The following is a 21,001-nucleotide window of genomic DNA, read 5'->3' as shown; positions in this document are numbered from 1 at the left end:
AGAAAAGTTCATGGCATTCGGTGCACGTATTAGAAAGAAAAAAGTCTCATATCAATAATCTAAGCTCCCACTTCACAAACCTAGGAAAAACCCCCAAAACTCAAAGCAAGCCGAGGAAAGAAAATCGGGAACAGCAGCAACCAATGGCATTGACGACAAAAGCGATGAGTGAATCAGTAAAACAGCTGGTTCTTTGAAAAGATCCATAAAACTGACAAAGACAGAGAGAAGACACAAGTTAATTACCAGTGTCAGGGATGAAAGAGGGGTATCACATTCATTCATGATAAAACTCTCGGAGAAATGAAAGCAGGCGAGAACTTCATCAACTTGATACAAAGTATCTACAGAAAAGACAGCTAATGCTTTCTGCCCGGTCGGAGCAGGGCAGGGCGGTGTTCACTCCACTCTGCCACGCTGGGAGCTCCAGGCCGAGCGAGCAGGCAAGAAAATGCACAGAGTGGACAGGAAGAAACAAACCTGTCCCCATTTGTGGATGCAGGAAATCCCAGGAAACCTACCTCAAGAACTAAGAAGCTAATCAAGGTTACAGGACACAAGAAAACAACTGTATTTCTGTATATTAGCAATAACCGAAATTGAAAATACAATACCATTTACAATCACTCAAAAAAAAAAAAAAAAGAAGAAGAAAGTGATATCTACACATAACTCTAACAAAGCACGCACAGGACCTGTTCGGCAAAAACTACAAACCCCTGGGGAGAGACGCTGAGATCTAAATGAATGGAGAAATGTCCTGTGTTCGTGGACTGGAGGCTCGATAGAGCTGAGATGTCAGTTCTCCTCAAATTGACTTACGGGTTTAACGCAACTCCTTATAAAAATTCCAGCAAGACTTTTTGTAGATATAGACAGGATAATTCTAAAATTTGTACGAAAAGCCAAAGGAACTATTGATAGAATAACGAAGCCAACTTTGAGAAAGAATTAAATGGGAGGAATCAGGCTAACCTTGTCAAGACTTACTGTAACGACCGTGATCAAGACCACGGGGCACGGCCGGGCGTGGCACGTGGAGTCCCAGCTACTTGCTGAGGCGGGAGGATGGACTGAGCCCAGGAGCTGGAGGCTGCAGTGAGCTGTGATCATGACACTGCACTCCAGCCTGGGCAACAGAGCGAGACCCTGTCTCTGAAAAAAATTTTAAAAATAAAAGTATAAAAATACTGTATGGTACGGACAGAGGGACAGACATATAGATCAATGGGACAGAATAGAAAACTCCAAAAGAGACCCACAGAAAATCTGCTAATTTTTTTTACAAAGGTACAAAAGCAGTTAGTTCAGGGGAGGGCAGACGGCCTTCGGAGCAGGTGGCCCTGGGACAGGTAACTGTGCATCCAGAGGAAGAATAATGCACGAACTTTGACCTGAACCACCTCCACCTGTATACAATAATTAATTCAAAGTGGATCAAGAACTGAAAAGTGGCCGGGCGCGGTGGCTCACGCCTGTGATCCTAGCACTTGGGAGGCCGAGGCGGGCGGATCATTTGAGCTCAGGAGTTCAAGACCAGCCTGAGCAAGAGCGAGACCCCGTCTCCACTAAAAAAAATAGAAAGAAATTAGCTGGACAACTAAAAATATATAGAAAAAATTAGCCGGGCATGGTGGCGCACGCCTGTAGTCCCAGCTACTCGAGAGGCTGAGGCAGTAGGATCGCTTGAGCCCAGGAGTTTGAGGTTGCTGTGAGCTAGGCTGACGCCACGGCACTCACTCTAGCCTGGGCAACAGAGTGAGACTCTGTCTCCAAAAAAAAAAAAAAAAAAAAGAACATCTTCAAAATTTAGGACTAGGCAGAGTTCTTCCATAAAAGGAAAAACTGATAAATTTGACTTTATCAAAATTAAAAAGTTTTGCTCAGCAAAGACCCTGGGAAGAAAAGACAAGACACAGAGAGAAAATACACTGACCCTTGAACCAAGCAGGGGTCAAGGGCGCTGACCCCTCTGCAGTCAGAAATCTGCAGGTAACTTCTGACTCCCCAAAACTTTTTCCACTTTTTTGCATTAAAAATTTTTTTTTCTTTGCGCATAAGAACTGTCTTTACATGTATATAAGGCATAGCGACCACATCAGGGCATCCGTCCCCGGAGCACAGCACACTTTGCTGCGTGCAGCCGCCTGCTCTGCTCTCAGACGCTGACCTGTTCCCTCCACCTGCGCGTCCTGCCCTTTACCCGCTGCCCTGCCCCTCCCCCAGCCCTTCCCGGTCTCTCGTCTGCTTCCCACTCTCCGCTGTGGGTTCCGGGTTTTCAGCCCCACAAAGGAGAACACGCGACACTGGTCTTTTTGTGCCGGGCTTATTTCGCTTAAGATAATGACCTCCAGTTCCCACCCATATTGCTACAAATGACGTCATTTCACTTACGCTGTATTTTTACAATAAAGTAAGCTAGAGAAAAGAAGCTGTTACTAAGAAAATCATAAGGAAGGGAGAATATATTTGCTACTCATTAAGTGGATCATGATAAAGGTCTTCACGTCCCGGCGGGGGCGGGGAGGAGGAGGAGGACAAGGAGGAGATGGGGTCGGTCACGCTGTGTCAGGGGTGGCAGAGGCGGAGGAAAATCCACATATAAGTGATCCGCACAGTTCAAACCCGTGTTGCTCAGGGGTCAACTATACATGCAAAGCGCACGTCCCACACAGCACAGTACCCAGACTACGTACCGAATCCTCAAATCTTTCTCGTATTTTTTTTTCTTTAAGTAACCTAGAGATGAAACAATCCTCAAATCTTAATAAAAAACAAACAATTCTATTAGAAAGTTGGCAAAAGACATGAAATACACTTTGCACAGAGGGCCTACAGGTGCCATGTGAGCCACGAGGGAGACGCAAATTGAAGCCACAGTGCGGCACCACCGCACGCCTGCCAGCAGGGCTACGACTCAAAGCGGCCAGCGCCAGACACTGGCGAGAGGAGGCGGCCCAGCCGGGAGGGACGGGGACCAGGGAGCAGCCACCGGGGGCAGCGGCGGGGCGGCGGCACAGCGGCCTCTCAGCTTCTCTCTCTCTCAAAAACAGCTTTATTAAGATATAATCCATACACCATAAAATTCACGCACTCAACGAGTACTTCATTCCTTTTCATGGTTAAATAACAACCCATCACAGGGCTATACCATTTCTGTTTAAACATTCATTATTATTCACAGCTGCATGCAAATCTAGAATTATCTCCAACAAATGTTTGAAAAGAAACAAAATAACTGTGTTGCTCTACGGTGTGTTGCTTAATCAAACTTTCCAAAATCCTAAATTTAACATCCTATATTATTATTAATATTTAAATATCTGGATAATTTGTAAGTATGGGACCAAAACATTGGTCAGTAGGCAGAGCCCTAGAACCTGGACTTTTGCTTATTGTCATCCACTACAGATGAGATGAACACATTCCTGGTCACTTCTGCAAAGTGTAAAGGCACATGTGTGCGTGTGCGTGTGCGTGTGCTCGTCGGTGTTGGAGGGCTCAGGTCAAGTGTGCTCTTGGTTTGCCTGATGGGCTCAAACCCTGCTTGAGACAAGCAGGTCTCTGTCTCTTGTAACCTTTAGTCCCCTTGTGAGTGACAGCAGCTAAAAGGTTACAGTTAACCCCATGGGGAACACAGTGGACTGTGGATCAAAGTCTACCACATGTAGTTCTGCTCATCAAGGGGAAAAGAGGTGTTTCGACTTACAGCAAAATGCATGGTCAGTCTGGCACACCAAGAAAACAGAAGACAGGAGTCGCCAGGCCTGGTGGCAGCTGTAGTCCCAGCTACTCGGGAGGCCAAGGCGGGAGGATCGCTTGGGCCAGGGGTTGGAGGCTGCAGTGAGCTGTGACGCTCCCACTGCACTCCAGCCTGGGCAACAGGGTAAGACCCTGTCTTTAAAAAAATTCAATTTAAAAAATTTTTTTAAAAAGATTCAAATGGATATGTGGAAAATTAGAGAAAGTTTGCAGAAAGTGACCTTTATTTCCATGGTTTATAATACCTGTAAATAAGGAGTCTGACAAGAAGCCACACGAGTTAAAGTTTTGGCAAAATTTGCTCCATTTTGATGGGTGTGGTTGTGGCTGTTTCAGAGGAGCTTATGAACCCTTCTCGGCCCCATCACACTCACCTACGAGTAGAATTTGTCCTGCTGCTGCCACAGCGACAGCCGGTCCCAGAGCACGTGGCCGGCTGGAACCCGAGTGGGCGGCAAGCCCTGTCCTCTGCCGTCTGCCCTGGAAGCCGACCCTCCCTGGAGGACCGACGGTGCCCGACCACTTAAATTAAAAGGTCTTCATTCCTGAAGCAGTTGAGGTTCCTGGTAAAGGAGTTACTGATTTCTAAGATGATTTAAAATAACAGATTGTCCCTTCAGGGAACAGACAGGCTGAAACCAGGCCCGTTCTCAGGCTTGGTGAGGCCACCTGAATCCCGGACCCGGCTCTTTGACGATGCCGGTTCTGCTGCCCCGAGCGGGAAATGCGTGAACAGGGAAAGTCGGATTTTATATCCAAGCATCTCGGCGTATCCAGGGGCCCCAGTCGATCACAGAAACCTGTGTCCCGCCTGTGAATGGGGACGAGTGGCCTCGAAATTCAGAAACCAACACGATTCAGGGCCTCCTTACCTGTCAAGGCAGTGTGGCTGTGTGCAGTGGTCCGGCAAGAACCTGCCCTTTATGTCACCACAGGGGACACCCTGACTGCCGCCCCCCAGAGTAAGTCGTCTGTTCCCAGATAGGGATGCCCTGGGTTGGGGACCCTCAGCCTGGGACAGAAGAGCGAGAAGAGCCACAGCGTCACTCTGGAGTAAGACAGGCCGTTGGGACCGGGATCCGAGCCTCCTGGTGAGACGCGGGGAGTGGCTCTCGCTCTCCCAGGGCCACGCGGCCCCCGCTCCTCCCACCGCCCCGAGACCAGCCGGACAGACCCAGTGGCACCCGCTTCTCCGAGCTGCATGTGGGGTTACTGTGATCACAAAGAGGCTGCTAAGAGCAGTTATCAAAACCTGGAACTAGAGCAAGCGACGCCCACGTGCCCGGTGGCTGCCAGGGCAGGTCACCCGCGCTGGCTCGCTGGCCAGGGGACGCGCTCCTGTCTGACTGGCCGTCTAGTTCAATCACACCCAGACTGGGTGACGTGGTAACTCTCGGACGTGGGCCCGGGACGGACAAATGATCTCAGTCCAGGAGCAGAGAGAGCCCCAAAGGGCGTGGCGCTCTGGCCTGCGGGACGCTGAGCGATTTTGTAACTAACTGAACAACCGCGCAGCCCAACGCTCGTCCCTCAAGGACTGAAAACACTCAGTTCCTCAATGTCCTTTGGCCGGTTTTCCCATCTCTGGCATGGGACGTTACCCAGCACAGAGAGGGATGAAGTTGTGACACATCCCACAACATGGGTGATGCGGAGTGAGGGACGCCAGACAGGAGCCAGACACTGGGACTCCCCGGCAGGAGAGACCTGCGACCAGGAACCCACAGACAGGAAGTAGGACGGGCGCGGGGCGGAGGGGGAGGGGAGCTACTGTTTAATGGGGACAGAGTGTCGGCCTGGGGTGACGAAAACTTCTGAAAACAGACAGAGGTGATGGTTGCACAACAATGTGAATGTACTTAATGCCACTGAACTGCACCCTTGAAAATGGTTAAAATGGTAAATTTTCTGTTGTGTGTATTTTACTACAATAAAAAAAGTTCTTAAAAGTCATGCTTTGATCAGACCTGCATGCGAAAGTTCAAAGAATAAAGCTTCGCGACACATGAGAAACACACCAACAGCGCTGACCACAAGGATGCTGTTGCTCCCCTACGTCACCAAACACGGGGTTCAGAAGACAGGCCGGGACAGAGGGTTCACGAGGTGCGCAGCGTTGACGGATTCTATAAACTCTACAAATCAAGAACAGGGAAACTCAAAGAGGAGGAGGTGGCCGGGCGCGGTGGCTCACGCCTGTGATCCCAGCACTTTGGGAGGCCGAGGTGGGAGGATCACTTTGGACTCGGGAGACTGAGGCAGGAGGAGGAGCCCAGGAGTCGGAGGCTGCAGTGACCTGTGATTGCGCCACTGCACTCCTGCCTGGGTGACAGGGGGAGACCCTGCTTCTTAAAAAAAAAAAAGTGTGCTTAAAATACCCACTTACAAGGTAATAAAAGGCAAGTGAAAGTAGTTTGAAACTGAGTAACGGATCAGTGATGGATACTGGCGAGCACTTCAGTGCACGAAAGTGGGCTTTTAAAGAGGAAGATTGGGTAAATAGTATCAACCTAATCTTCGTCTTTTAATCATAAAGTTCTCAGCACTGTCTCTAAACAGTCCATGCACAAGTTTAAAAAAAACAACAGTGGCGGGTGGACAAGACATCGCTCAAAGACCCTTCATCCCCACGGCCCAGGGTCGCACTCCCCCAACCAGGGGGCCCAGGACCCCCGCCCAGGCTCCTGCAGGGGTCTCTCTGCTTAATCCTTAAGACACGCTCAGGAGAAACGCCATCACCTTGCCGTGTGGCGAGGACCCCGAGGCTGAGCTGGGAAGTCACTCGGTCACCGGCCCCTGGAGCCACAGACAGACGCCAGGGACGGTGCTCCCCAGGCCCGTGAGGGCACGTGGACGACAGGGACAGAGAGGGCGGCGTGGGAGCAGCCGGGGACAGATACAGGCCCGGGGTCAGCCACGCTGGGCTGAGGCCTCAGGAGGGGCTACCATCGTGGGTGGGTGGCACAGCCACTGCCATGCCCTGGTCCCCGCACCCACGGCGTGGCCCTGGCCTCCCTGCCCTCGTCCAGGTGACCCTGTGAGTCGCGAGGACACCGAGGGGAGGCTCAGGAGCGAGTGCTCATCCCCACAGGGAGCAGTCTTGTCACTGTCACCTGTACGTGCAGCCGCGCACCTCTCGTGCAGCCGCGCACCTCTCTGATTCCCTAACAGTTCCCGTGGGAGCACTGAAGGTAAATATGTTAATTTGACTTCAATCATGGCTTTAGAAAAAAAGTGCCACTATATTAGTTTCGGGCACAGAACCTGAAAGCTACTTCTGCACGTCCCGTCCTGGGCGGGTAAAATCTCGAGCTCCCACCAAGAGGGCTGGGGGGATGGGGCTCAGGGAAGAATGAGGGGGCCACAGGGGGCATCCCCCCAAGGTAGGCCACTTGCCTGGGTCCCACACGTGGGCAGGGAGGGGCAGGAGTCCCTCCAGGTCTGGCTGGCACCCGGCTACCTGCCTGGCCTGGCACAGCAGGCGCCACCCTTTGGCTTCCAGGCAGGGACACTTCCTGCAGGCACTGCGGGGGCCAACAGCCCTGACAGTCCTCTGCAGACCCCGGCGGGAGGCCAGCCGCACCCCACCTGCAGTCCTGGGCCCCCCGTGGCCGCCAAGGACGACATGAGGTCCAGGCTGACTCACAGGGGAGAAGAGCCACTGGGATCCTCGGCTGAGGTGGGAGCAAGGCCTGAGGCCCCCAGACCCTCCCTTGCCCCTCAGAGCTCTTTCCAGGGCACCTGTCGTCACCAGCAGCCCCTGGGTGCCAGCCAGGGTCACCAGAGCCCTGGAGTGAGGCTGCAGAGCAAGAGGGTCCCCGTCCTCTCCTAGGACAGGGAAGTCACCGAAGTCTCGAAGCTCGGCACCCACGGAGTGGCCCCTCCAAAATCCAGGGCCCCAAGGCCCCGGGGACAGACCCCAGCCCCGCCTGCCGGTTTCCCCGGGAGAGCTTCGGGGCCTGGTCGCTGTCCTGGGCCAGGGCAAGGGGGCCAGGAGAGCCACATTCAGGCACTGCCTGGGGCGGGTGGGCGGGACCCCTCCCACCACGTCCCCCACACACATCGCTGTGCCCTGCAGAAGCCAAAACCTCACCCACAGGGGCCTCCTGCAGGGCCCTGCAGCCACACCACGCCCACCTCTTGCTCCGGCCTCCTGAGCCGGCCCCTTGCTGCCCCCGGGGTGCCCTGCCGCCGCCATGGAAACCCAGCCGGGTTCCAGGAAACCCACAGTGCAGCCCACTGCAGCGGGGTCTTAAGAGTGTGGCCAACTCTACCCCCAGCGCAGCAGCCCCCGCCCTGCAGACGCACAGAACTAGCCCACAAAGGATGCTCTGAGGTGCTCTCAGCTGACCCGGGGCAGCGGGGTGTGGACCTTGCTGTGGACCAGTGTGGGGATCCCTCTCTCCGGACATGTGGGGAAGGGGGGCTGCGGCTCACGCTCAAACCCCAGCATAGTCCCCGCGGGGGACACGGGGAGAGGAAACAGCAGGTGGCCCGAGTCAGCCTGCAAGAGTCACCAGCTCAGACCAGCTGGGCCCCGTCCCTGGGGGAGCCACTTCCACGCCCTCCTCCCCGGACACACTAGGATTAACGTGGGGACAGAGGGGAAGCTTTTACCAGGGAGAAAACCTTGGCCCAGGGCAAGGACTGAAAACAGCCATGGGGGAAAGGTGTCCCTACATTCTGGAACCAAAGAGGCCGTGCCAAACGGGGAACCTGGGGGGACACCTGGGGACTCTCCAGCCCCCCAGGCACTAGAAACCCGGGAAAGAGCCGGGTGGACACAGCCTGACCAGCACCCAGGGGCTCCGCAGGGCAGGGGGAGGTGGCAGGCGGGCCTGGCCTCAGAGTTAAGGGAACGAAGTGCGCACACCACCCCAGGGAGGGCAGCCCAGCCGAGGGGACAGGCCACCTGAGTTCTCCAGCCGGCCTGGCCTTGCGCACGGGCAGGGCTCCTGCTCCTGTGCACGACCCCGCCAGGACCCTGGGCACGCAGGCCAGCCCTCCACGCAAGGGTGCCTGGGAGGCAGTGCCCGGCGTCTGCTTCCACCTCGGGCTGCAACAGAATTCCCCCCGGACGTTTCTGGGGAATCAGTGTCTGTAATCACAGCTGCCAAAGCTCTGAAAGGCCCTCTCAGCTGCTCCTCCGGCTGTAATTACGACGAAAGTGCAGTGACAGTGAGGAAGACCACAGCCTCGAGGAAGACCCGAGAGCCCGAGCGGGGTGGCCCCGGCCCTAGGGACACACGGCCTCCTCTTGCTGGTCCCTGGAGGAGCCGTCCCAACCCCGCCGTGGCAGCACCTGGCCCCAGCCAAGCTCCCCCACCTGGACGGCACCTGGCCCAGGTAACTGGGCGATACCAGGGCGAGGGCAGGCTGGTAGCCGGCCCCACCCCACTGGCTGCGGGCTCCCGCTGCCTTTGCACGGCCCCCCAGGGCAGCTCCCTCGGACTCCAGACACTGGCAGAACCAGGAAGACATCACGGGTGGAGCTGTCGCGACACCCAGCTCTGCTACAAAGACCGCTCTGCTCTGAGCGTGGGGTCCACTGACCCCTCCCGGCCTTTGTTTCCTCTTCCACAATATGGGGGGCCGGGGGTATGAGACACTCTCCAAAGACCCTCGGCCCTGACGTGACTCACCAGAGGCTCTGGGCCAGCTCATCACTGGAGCAGGACCCCGAGGAGGAGGAGAGGCCCCGCTCCACCTGCCTCTGGCCTCTCCCAGGGCCAGCGGGTGTGGTCGTGCACCAGGGGCCCAGTGGAGGGGAGGCCTCAGATCCAGCACAGCCTAGGGGCCAGGCCACCCAAGTGCAAGTCCAGCTCTGCCCCTACCTGCTCGGTGGCCTGGCCCGTGGGCTGCCCCGGTTCACCTCCCCCACCCCATGCCTGCGAGGGGCCCATGCAGGCAGGCACAGGGCTCGGCCGACTGTGAACTCGCCTCAGAGGGTGGCGGTGGCGTCCGCAACGCACCGGACAGGGTCCCCCCCCCCCCCCCCCCGCAACACGAAAGGAGCCAGCGCATCGCAGCAGGTGCCACTGGGCCAGCGGAGACCCTTTGCCCCACGGCCACCGACTGACTAGGCTCCCCTGCCGGCATTGACCCCGTCCTGCGGACCCCCACAGGGGCCCCTTCAGGCCACCAGCACCTCGGCCCTCCCCTCTCGCCTGGGCGACTTCGCCCACTGGGAGTCGGCCGCCTCTCTCTCCACGGGACAGACAGACACCGGTGTCCGTGAGCTGCGGATGGTACCTTTGTCCATTTCACCGCCCTGGAGGGTCCCTGGTGACCAGGACCTGTCTCAGTCCGTCAGATTCCAGAGCAAGAGGGACCCGCTGTGTCTCGCGGCTGCAATCACCTCCCCCCACCTCCCCGGACACGCGAGCTGCCAGGAAATTCTCCCATCGAGACGGGAACTTCACAAGAGCAGAGGGTCTTCCCAGCACTTCCATGGAAACCTCGTGACTTTTCCTCGAATTTCCAGCCTCCAGAAAGGTGCGAGAGTAACTTCCCGCTGTGTTAACCTCCAGCCCAGGACACACCGCCCTGTCCTGGCCGACACCAAGCTTGACCACAGCTCTGAGGGGTCTCAGGGACACTGCCCCAGGCAGTCTCCTTCCTCCTCCCTGGGAGTTGGGGGCCACAGGCTTAGGTGCACCCCCAACTCCTGTACCTGCACAGGCAGCACCACCAGCCCGGCACAGCTCATGGCTTCTCGCCGAGGGAGCGTCACTCACTCACTGTGGCTCCAGGGACACCTGAGGGACCCAGCCCCTTCCAGCCAGGACAAGACCTGCCTTCCAGGAGCAGCTGATTCTGCCATGACCCTGTTCCCCGCCCAAGACCCAAGTCCTTCATGCACACCCCCCCACCCCCATGTCCAGCCCTGCCCCGCACACGCCCCATGCCTTAACCCAAAGCCCAATTACTCGAGGGTTGCCTTGGAAACTCATGCATCAGACAGACATTTCCCCCAAGTGACTGGAAGCAAAATTTGCAACGTCCCATCTCCGGGTGATGGGAACAATGCCCAAGGACGCAGCAACCCATCTGTGGTGTCCCCACCCAAGATGCAAGACTGTGTGTATCACAAGTGATACACACAGCCACACCCAAATCAGGGGGCATCCTGTCAAACTGGCCTGGACCCCAGAGTCAGGGTCATGAAAGCCGAGGAAAGACCACAGAACATTCCAGATGAAGGAGTCTGAAGACACAAGACTCCAACAGACACACGTTCACAGCAGCTGCACAGCAGCCATGGGCTGGAGGCAGCCCAGTGTCTGTCGATGGACGAACAGATAAACAAACGGGTGTAAACACTAATATGGACAGTGGAATGTCATCCAGCCTTAAGAAGTAACGGGCTGGGCGCGGTGGCTCGCACCTGCAATCCCAACACTTTAGGGGGCTAAGGCAGGAGGATTGCTTGAGGCCAGGAGTTTGAGACCAGCCTGGGCAACACTGCAAGACCCCATCTCTAGATAAATTTAAAAATTGGTCTGGCTTGTGTCTGTAGTCCCAGCTACTCGGGAGGCTGAGGCAGGAGGACTGCCTGGGACCAGGAGTTGGAGGCGGCAGTGGGCTGTGACTGCACCACTGCTCTCCAGCCTGGGGGACAGAGCGAGACCAACCTGGATGAACCCTAAGGACATTCTATGGAATGAAATAAACCAGTCACAAAAAGACAGATCCTACATGATCCGCCTAACACGAGGTCCCTAGAGTCATTAAATCCACAGAGACCGACACAAGAAGGGAGGTTGCCGGGGCTGAGGGGGGGGGATGGGGAGTTAGTGTTTAGTGGGGACAGAGTTTCCGTTTAGGAAGATGAAAAGAACTATGGAGGTGGATAGCGGTGATGGCTACAATGTGAATGTACATAATGACACAAAAATACTTAAAACGGTAAATTTTATGTACAATTAATCAGAAAGTTTTTGAAGTTTTAAATTTGAAATAGAGAGCCAGGAAGTAACTGGACCATGGGCCCTACAAGGCGACCTCGCTATGAAGGCCCGGGGAGAAGCTGCCGGCGGCCAGGTGTGCTCGGTGGGGCCGTCAGTGACCGCCGGGTACGGGACGGGCGTGGCAGGCAGCCCTCACTTGAATGAGACACGCTGAACCACACAGAAAATTTACTCTCGGATTGCTTGGGAAAATGTTCCTCATATGGAATGTGCTATTTCTCTGTAAGTTTAATGATTCTAATCTTTTACTTTTTTCTTATCCACCGGAACCAAAGGCCCCACCTGCCAATGCTGAGCACCCAGGTGGGGTGGGCTGGGCCGGGGCCTCCTTAACCCCGAACTTGCTGTGGGCACAAGGCCTGGGACAAGGGTCACCAGAGCCAAGAAGCCGAGGCCACGGCCCTGCTGAAGACAGGGCACCAGCCGGGACTGTCCGCCTCGGCTGGAGAAAACCAAGACCCCCTGTCTGACTCCTGGAGAAGGGGCCACTCCTGGGGAATCCCTGGTCAGATTTCTAAAAACCTGCGGAAATGGTTCCCTGCACGTGGCCAGGAGCCCCCGAGGGGCCTTCTGTGCAGCAAGCGTGGTGCCCGCCTCCCTCGAGAGAAACCCCAGGCCACGCAGCGGGGACGAGATGAGCAGCCCCTCCAAACACCCCAAGGCCTCCGTGCAGACAGCTGGGCAATGCCCAGGGTGCCGAGGGGTGGGGGCGCTCTGCATTTTCCTTCATTACTAGGAGTCAGGCAGCCCCCACCACCTGGGCAGCCACGGGCTTTCGTCCTCCCGCTGGGCAGGCCATCTACACAGTGTTGGCCCACTTGGCCTGGGCAGCTGGGATGGGGCAGGAGGAAGAGAAACACAGGACCCTGCTCGCCCACCAGGAGAGGCCAACCCCTGCCACTTCCCCCCAGGGGTGGAGAAAGGGCCCACCCCGCTGACGCTGCACTCTCCAGCCAGGTAAGGCTGCCTGCTGGTCTTTTTTTTAAAGACAGAGTCTCGCTCTGCTGCTCAGGCTGGAGTGCAGTGGTATCACAGCTCACGGCAGCCTCAAACTCCTGGGCTCAAGCGATCCTCCTGGCTCGGCCTCCCAGACTGCTGGGACTACAGGCGTGTGCCCCCATGCCCAGTCCCGACGGCGCCCAGGCCTGGTGCCTGTGGTCCCAGCTACAGCTGGGCTTCCAGGGTTGGTTTGGCCCCCAGGGGCATCCCATTGCCCCGCGTGCCCTACAGCCAGCTGCCCGGCAGCTGCGGCTGGAGTCTTCACTAACGTGCCAGACCCAGCACCAGCCACACCCCCAGGCTCCACTGTGACCCACACGCCGTCTTTCCAGGCCACTTCATGTGACATGGACTCACCGCCTAAACTGGGTTACAATAATTAACACAAATCCTGCCTCTCCTGTCCCCAAATTTACATAACCGCAGACGACACCAACTCCTAGGAAAACCCTCCTCCTCCTCCTCCTCCTCCTCCACCAATGGCCCCATTTCTGTCCCACGACCCCCCACCCAGCTTTGCTCCTGAAAACCAAGCTCCTTCCCCACTTCCCAGCCTGCGCCGGACCTTCACGCCCTGTCCGGTGTCTGTCCCGGCGGCAGCTGTGTGTGTCTGGCCACCTACCCTCCAGGACAGGGCAGGGACAGCCCCCAGGTTCCCGCAGCAGTATGGCGGAAAACAGCTCAAACCCCAAGACGACACTTACTCAAAACCTGGCAGTGGCTGCTCGGTTGAGGACCGCTCTGGATGGCACCGCAAGATCCCTCTGGGGGCCCGAAACCCTGTCCTCCCTCGTCCGAGCTGCCCCGAGGGACAGCAAGCCCAGGGGCAGGCGGGCAGCACCCCCGGGCAGGTCTCTGCTCTTGGCCTCGACAGCTGGAGGAGCCCTGTGGCCGGGGTACCAGCTTCACCACACTGGAGGAGAGCAGCCCTTGGAGAACTGCGAGGTTTTATGGTCACCAGGCAGACGCTGTTCCTGAGAACCACACACAGGTTCTCTGGCTTTGCAGGGTCGGGGCACGTCTGCTCTAAACTTGCCCTGTCGGCCTCGTGACAGTAGGACAGAGCATTCGGGAAGAATCTCCAAGCTGGAAGACTGTGACACCCCCACATCAGGACTGGCTGGAGGGGCTGACGGGGGCGGGGGGCACCATCCTCAGCCCCGCCCTGCCTTGCTCCCCAAAGGTGCGGTGTGAGTGTGTGGTCACGCCACGAGCGAGCCCCACAGCTGCCCGAGCCCCTGGAGCAGCAGAGCCACACGGTCAGCAGGCAAGGCGAGCTGCTGTGCCCGGGACAGGTCCAGGTGACCGGGTCCCTTCCCCAGGGGCCACCAAACACTTGGGGCTCACGAGGAACCAGGTCCAGTTACTGCCACAGCCGGCATCCACCAGCACCGAGACCTCAGGCAGGGTCCCCGCCAGCCTGCCTGGAAGTATCGTGGATGGGCCTTGGGGACAGGCCTTGCCCTGCTGCTCCTGGGGTTCCCCAGCCTCAGATGAGAGTGGGCAAAGAGGAGGCAGACCCAGGCCCAGTGTCACCGCGGAGGGACCGCAGAGCCCCAGGGGAGCCAGCCAGCCTGAGCCCTGGGAGAAGGTTCCCGGTGGAGACAGCCGGCAATTTGCATAATATTCTTTGCAAGTTAATATCAGCCTCTGATAATGATCTGCATCTCGCCGAGCGCTGAGGCGGCTGTTACAACACTAAGTAATCATATTTTAAATTATGTTTCCCTTTATAGAAAGGTGTTGCAAAAACACGGAGACATGAAATCTGTCTGTCGCAGCCCTGCTGCCAACCACCTGACCAGCCTCCCCAGCGCGATGGTCATGTCTGCAGCTCTGCGGCCCAAGAGGGCCAGCGGGGGGACCCCAAGCCCCCCAGCCCAGAGGCTCCCCCCACCTGCCCGAGGACACTGCCCAGCAAGGGACACAGATCACTCCGGCCAGGGTCGGGGCCTCGAGGAGCACCTACTGCCCACTCCCGCCTGACATCCCGGAGTTACCTCCTAGGAAGGTGAGAAGGGGCCTCCCCTCCCCACGCCCCCCAGCCCTCACACTGGAATCCCCCCCACCCCCCACCGCCCCGTACCTGCCCGACTTCCAGGCGGCTCAGACTTCTGAGAACTCAGAACCCTTGGGGATCAACTCCCCAGGAGCCTCCATGTGTCTCCGAGCCTGGGTGGGGGGCTCCTGGCACCCCCTCTCCTACCTCCCCCAGGACACCCGCCTCTGCTAATCCACAGCACGGGGGGGCAGGGGGACTCCGGTGGCCCAAGCCCTGCAGAGGAAGTCACACTCCTCTACTCTCCTTTCTCTTCATTTAGGAGCCACGCCGACCACTCAACCTCTATTTTCTTAAAAGCTTTTTTTCTTTTTTATTAAAAAAAAATCCAATTATAGCACAAATCTCTCAGCAGGGGTCAGTGTGGAATAAGAACAGCCGGAGTTAATGGACATGACACAAGCGAGATTAATGCCTAAAGGGTTTCAAAAGTTGTATGATGCGGATTTCATTAACATTTTAATTGTAATGTATCTTTTTAATCTTCTCTCACCCTAATGGCTCTATATTCAAAGAAAAGGAAGAAAAAACTGCTGACAACAACAAAAAGTATCAATATACAAAATTTAACAAAGGCGCTTAGCAGTGCAATGGAAACTAAATTAAAGGAGCAAAACTATGTTAACATTGTGATTTTTTAACAGCCCAAAAGTCGGGAGTGCAGCGAAGATGGTCACTTCTCCCTTCTCCGCACAGACAGGGACTGGGTGGAGCTGGGGAGGGGAGGCCACGTCAGGGCCCCCAGGGCAGATGCCAGGGCCCTGGGGGGCTCCTGGCGAGGGTGCCGGGCGTGGGGGCAGCAGGAGGAGAGAATGTTGGACTTCCTTCTGCTCTGAGCTAAAGGCAAGGCCAGGCAGGCTCCTCCACAGGCGGCCCCCGCAGCTCGGGGAAGGCCTGCTGTCCCCCAACTACGACTGCGGGCAATGGCCCCTAGACGGAAGGGGAAGGTGCTCTTCTAGGACACACCAGCCAGCAGGCAGAGCCCCATGTGGTGTCGCTGTCATGAGAGGCGCTAGCATCTTGTGGGGCGAGGGCTGGGTGCTGACGGCCTCACCCAGCAGCCTCCCAGTCCCTGATGCCCTCAGTGCGGGACCCCAGGCGGCTCTGGCTGACGGCACGGCCACAGACAGCCTCCACCTTTCAAAGATGGTGGTCCCTGAAGCACACTTGACCCTGACTATGGAGGACCCAGGAGATTTTTATTTTCAATCAACAAACACTTTGAAGGCTGGCTCTGCTGTGCCCGACCCCTTGCCCCAATCCAGCCCCCCTCACTGACTGCCACCCCCACCCGGCCCCAGGGCCAGACCACCCTCAGGGACCAGTGGCAGGGCCTGGGGCCAGCCAGACTGGGGCCTGGGAGACATCCCTGCAGCGCCAGCTCGCTGCTCACCCCAGTGACTATATATGGGCACTTTCAGGCCCCTCTGTTCCCCGCCCCCAGCCCTGCCTGCTTCCTAGGCACAGGGGCAGGCGCTAGGCGGGCCCAGGAGCTCGCAGCCTGTGCGTGCCATGTGCCCTCCTGGGTGCCAGGGCCCAGCACCAAGGGGGAGGGGAGATTCCTTTGGAGAGACCCAGAGCCAGCCTCTCCTCCCCTGGGACCTGCACACAAGGCCTCCGAGAAAAGGCTGCCTCCCAACCCCCTGGAGACAGAGCCGCCGCTCCCCTTAAAGGGCCATGAGCCGTCACCGGACGGGCAGCTCCATCGCCCAGCGGCCCCCAGGCCAGGCCGCTCCCATTCAGCCTGCTGGCACCGCGAGGAAGCTGCCCCTAGCAGGCCGGACTCAGGGAGGGGGGGTACTCCCTCAAGGTCACAAAGCTTCGCGCTGGGAGTGACCTCAGGAGGCCCACCCCAGGGCTCCAGTGTGGCACCAGGCCCAGCAGCCCAGCCAGGCCCATTCCTCCCCCGCTCAGACTGGCTCCCAGGCCCACCCCTGTCTGGGCACGGGCGAGTGCTGGCTCCAGTGTTCGTGCCCCCAGACGACAGGGACCCGATGTTCCCTGTCCGCCCACCTGCGGCCTGACGAGAACCTACACACAGGGCTTGCGCTTCCAGAGCCCAGACTTTAAACAATAAAGGCAAGAAGGCCACAGCTGAGGAAGCGCCTGGGCTCCCAGCAAACAAGCAGCTGCAGGTGACACAATGAGGAAGCCCTGGCCAGCCCGGAGCATATTTTGCAAATGATCTCATCTCCCCAGGCCTAGGAGAGCATGAGGAAGGCGGGAGCAGCACCCGGGCCTGAGCCCAGGCCCCAAGAGGACACACACGCCCAGCCACACACCTGGGGCGGGGGCCGCACATCTCTGGCGGCGCACAGTGGAGGGACAGGTGGAGAAAGACTGGCCAAGCTCCCCCACCTGCCCACCTCGGGGAGCACCAAGGGGGTGCCCAGCAAAGCCTGCAGCAGAGGGAAGTGCGGGGGGGGGGGCTGGACCCTGGGCTATCGGGGTGGTCTCTGCAGACACCCAAGTGAGGCAAGCCTGGCAGGAGCAGGGTGAGAGGCCCGGTGAGCCAACCCTAAACAGGTCCTGACACCCCCGGCCCCAACCACACTCTACAAACTTCCAAAGTGGGGCTGGTTCCAGGCGGCCCACACTCACCAGACACAGCTCAGGGTGCAGCCTCCAGACAGGGGCTGGTGGCACCTCTCCCTTGCCTTGGGGAGCCCCTCCCCCATGTTGTCACACCGCAGGGCTTTGCCTCCCCCTTCAAAAGACCAGGTTTCCCCAGCCTAGGACGCCCCATGGGGACACTGGACAGCTAACACCACCCTGGACTGGAAGGTGGCCTATCTTGTCCTGAGACCCCAGGCACAGCAGGCGGCCAGCAAGCCAGGACCACCAGACGGGCACACATCAGCTGCCACCGCACAGGCACTCAGTGGGCCCCTGCCGTGGTCAAGTTCCTGACTGTACCTGTTACACCGGGGTCTACAGGAGGCCCTGGTTCTCCGGACAAACATGCTGGAGTATCCCAGGCTGAGGGGAGCCATCTGTCGCCCCCGGGGCTTCTGAAGCCTGGGCGGGTTCGTCCCACCCTACAGCCCACCCCTCCGAACCCACTGCAGGGCCCAACTTGGAGAACTTCCAGGAAGGGACCAGGCTGGGGGTGCAGAGCAAGAGAGGGGATGGGGTGACCCCCAGGGGCTGTGAGATGCAGAGAGGCCGCATGGACAGGACAGAGGAGGAAACAGGCAGGCACTGGGTGTCTGGTGCGTTCCAGGGAGGCAGGTCAAAGGCACAGACCTCGGAGGAAGGGTCACGGGGGTGGGGGGAGCCCTGGAAGCAGAACCTCCTGGAAAGGACAACACCAGGGGTCTTAAGTTCTGTCCCACAAGTACCAGCCCCCTCAGTGTGACAGGGAAGGCCCTGAAGGTCACACTGCCCACCCCCAGCCCAGGACGCAGACCAGGCAAAAGTCAAGATGAGCCCCAGACGCCTGCTCAGCCGTGAAACCACCATATCCTTATGGAAATGAGGCTGGCTCCGTCTAGTCGGGACACGTGGGGAGGTGTGAAGAGTTTTGTAAGAAGCCCACACAACCCCCAGCTCCTGGAAGGCCCCTGCGCATCCCTGCACATGCTCCCAGCAGCCAGCGGCAGGAACAGAGATCCCGCCACGGCCCAGGGGCAGCCTGGCACGCCCATAACACAGCACCAGCACCTCGTCGAACATTCTGCGGGAGATGCTAAGCGGCTGCACGGCTGGCGGAATCAGCACTGGCCACCACCACGGTCCGCCCTCGCGCAGGCCCATGGCCAGTGCCATCCCGCCTGGGTGTGACCGCAGAGAGGTGACAAGTGATATCTTGTTCTACTCCCGTGTTCATCCCAGCCAGCTCGCCGAGAGGACGGGGCCACCACCTTGGGTCGTGCCTCCTTTTATTTCCTCTGCTTGGCTCCAGCTGAGGTGCTGCCCGACAGTGACCCAAGGGAAATGCCAGAGGGCCTCCTGGAAGGGGCAGGCAGTGAAGGCACCACAGAGGACCAAGGGGACAGTGTGGGAAGAGGGAAGACTGGAGAGGTGGGTCAGGGGTGGCAGCTGGCTGACCCTGCACCTAACTCCTTTTCTCCTCGGTTATGAAACTGAGCAAACAGTTGGTTGGTGGCAGCTACCCCTCCTGGGGACACTGTGAGGGTTAAACACTGACAAGGGGCTTCCGTCACTGGCATCTGGCCAAACTGGAGAGTGGGGGGGGGGGGACTGGAGAGGAGCAGGGCCATGGCAGCCACACTTAGGGGAGGACCCTGCTGTGCCCACAGGGGCCCCAGCGAGGGCAGCTTTGCAGGGCGGTGGGCGCAGCCAGGGCAGGAAGAACTGCGGCCTGGGGCCTTCCCCAGCCCAGCACCGCCGCTGCCCAGGACAGGCTCAGCCAGACCGCAGCCAGAGAGCACTGCGGGGTGCCCAACGGGTCCCAAGAAATGCCATTAGAAAGATGGGGCCCAACCACCACGTGGGCAAAACATCTCCAATCCGAGGCCCCAAGAGGGAGGAGGCGGCCGGAGGCAGTGGGAGTGGCCTGGGAGGCCAGCTGCAGGGGACAAGACCTGACAACTGACAAACCCACAGGTTTAAACTGCACCGCAACGAGAGTCCAAGACCAAACTTCCCACAGAGGCTGGCACAGGGCCAGCGGTGACCTCTGACCTCTGACCCCCACACTGCCCCAGCAGGAGAGAAAACTCAGTGGGAGGCCTCAGGTCCCCTCCGCTGGGTGAGCAGCGCCTGAGTTCCCGGAGAGGGGGCTTGGCAGAGACCTGAGCCGCAGACAGTAACGGCGGAGGCGGGACCCCGCCCACTGCCGCCGCACCCCAGCTTCTCCCCGAGCTGGGGTCCGACAGGAGGCAGAGGCGACCCAGAAAGGGGGCCCGGCTGGACCGGGAAGGAGGGCGCAGGCCCGGCGTGCCCAGGCTGCTGCGCAGACGCGCGGCGGCTCCGACCCCGCCGGGAGCGCTGGGTCGCCCCCCGCCTGGCCCGGGGCCAGCCCCGCCGGCCGGAAGGCTGGGTTCGGTCGGTCCGGTCTCGGTCCCGGGGACGCCGTGGGACTCGAGACGCCCAGCGGGGCGGGGAAGACCCGCAGGACGAGGGCCAGGGTCTCCCCAGGACGCGCCGCCCGGGGTCCCGGCCCGGAGTCCCGGCCCGGGGTCGCCCCTCCAGGACACCCGGCGCCGCCCGGCCGCCTCCGTGCGCCGCGCCCGCTGCTGCGCGCACGCCACGGCCCGCGCCGAACTCGGCCGCACCCCGCCCCGCGGCGGCCGGCAGCGCTGCGGCAGGGCGGCCCGCGCCAAGTTGGGCGGCCGCGGCCGCGGAGTTTGCGGGAAGTGCGGCCGGGCCGCGGGACGACCCCGCCCGGCGCCGAGCACAGGCGCGCGCCCATCGGCCGTACCTGCGGGCGCCCGGCCCGGTCCGGCCTGGCAGCTGCGGCGCGCCGCCTGCGGCAGGAAGTGCTCCGGCGTCCCCGCGCTCCGGCGCCCATGGACTTTCTCCGACCTCGCCCAGCACCGGCGGCCGCACCGCGGCGGGGGCGGGGCGGCGGCGGGGGAGGCGCCCGCGGGCCGTTTAAAGGGACAGCGCGCCGGCCGCGCGCTCCCTCGCCGCAGGTGGGCGCCGGGGCCGGGCCGGGGGCTCGGGCGGGACGGGGAGGCGGCCGTTCCTCGCCCCCGCGTCGGCCTCCGGGAGTCCCGGGCGTCCGACCCCGCGCCGGGCACCGGCGGCACCGGGCGCGGCCGCACAGAGGGCCGGGCTGGCGCCCGGGCAGGGGAGGGGCTGGGCGCACTCAGCCGGAGAGAGCCCCCCAACCGGCCCCGAGCGCCCCTCCCGCGGCGGCCGCGCTCGCACGTGCAGCTGAGGGACGCGACTGCGGGCCGGCAGGCGCGGCATCCCCGCAGCCGCCGTGAAAGACGCGGTGCGGGAGCGCCCTGGACCGGCCACCGCGGGGTGCCGGCGCCTCTTGCCTGTGGCCGCGATCTGCCTGGACGCGCCCGGGGGCTGCATTCAGGCCTGGTGCGATCGGAGCGCGCTGGCGCGCCAGTGCCCCTCCCGTGCACAGAAGTGCGGTTTTAAAACAAGTGCATGGAAATAAAACCAGCCGCACACCCCAAAGGACCCAGACACTCCTCAGCATCCCCTGCCCACCGCACCTGGGGCCTGCGGTGGAGACAGGCACAGTGGGTACTCGGGCTACAGCCAGCCTGACTCCCCCCCTGCACAA

The 21,001-nt window shown here is 59.7% G+C and overlaps 1 protein-coding gene across 1 annotated transcript in view; it reads right to left on the bottom strand.

Annotated features, from left to right (window-relative positions):
- Positions 1-20,239, bottom strand: part of NACC2 (NACC family member 2) — a 65,932-nt gene extending 45,693 nt beyond the window's left edge. Inside the window, exon 1 of the mRNA XM_069477104.1 lies at positions 20,177-20,239. The gene's annotated coding sequence lies outside the window, so the exon portion shown is untranslated. The remainder of the gene's footprint in view (positions 1-20,176) is intronic.
- Positions 20,240-21,001: the final 762 nt, after the last annotated feature.

The sequence above is a fragment of the Eulemur rufifrons genome, chromosome 7 (assembly GCF_041146395.1).
Source record: "Eulemur rufifrons isolate Redbay chromosome 7, OSU_ERuf_1, whole genome shotgun sequence".
Classification (NCBI taxonomy): Eukaryota; Metazoa; Chordata; class Mammalia; order Primates; family Lemuridae; genus Eulemur; species Eulemur rufifrons.
This window is presented reverse-complemented; position numbering and strand designations above follow the sequence as displayed.